Source organism: Prosopis cineraria, unplaced genomic scaffold (assembly GCF_029017545.1).
Source record: "Prosopis cineraria cultivar Desert tree isolate PC_DT_omini unplaced genomic scaffold, ASM2901754v1 PC12, whole genome shotgun sequence".
NCBI classification, from domain to species: Eukaryota; Viridiplantae; Streptophyta; class Magnoliopsida; order Fabales; family Fabaceae; genus Prosopis; species Prosopis cineraria.
In genome coordinates, this window is record NW_026555343.1 from 12009635 (window position 1) to 12010389 (window position 755).

Sequence of the window (755 nt, forward strand, 5' to 3'; positions counted from 1 at the left end):
AATCACATAATTCAAATAAACTAAGTGTGGTTAAGGAGTTGATCCTCTAACCAACTTAAGAAATAAATTATTTAAAACCTTAAAAAAAATTATAGGTTCTACCTATAACGCATGGAAGCAAGCTAAACAAAAGTGGAATAAAAAGATGCTGTCATGACAGCATTAAATTACTGTCATGACAGCCCTCCTAGGCTAACTTTTGGGAGGCGCCGTTTCGTTATTCGACTTCCGATCGAAGTGATTTTAAAGCTCACATGTCACATTCAAAAGGTACTATAAGTGTACCAAATTTTTAAAAAAAATCCAACGGTCAGATTAAAAATTAGACATGTAAAAGATTAATTATTTTGCTGTCATGACAGCTAACACCTCTGGTCTAACTTTCGGGGTGCACCATTTTATCATCTGACCTCCGATTGGAGCGATTCCAAATCCCACATGTCACTTTTAAATAGTACTATTATCATACCAAATTTTGGAAAGATCCAACGAACGAATTAATTTTGTGCATGTTGCAACATTATCAATTATTGCTGTCATGACAACAAAATTATTGCTGTCATGACAGCTCCTCCGGACCAAATTCTGGAGTGTGCCATTTCTTTGTTCGATATCCGATTGACATGATTCAAAGCCTACATGAAGCTTATAAAACGTTTTACTTGTGACCCAAATTTTAGAGAAATCCAACGGTCCGGATTAAGATTTAGACACTCGAATGCAAAAGTGTAGGTTTTTGGTAAAAACCATTTTCA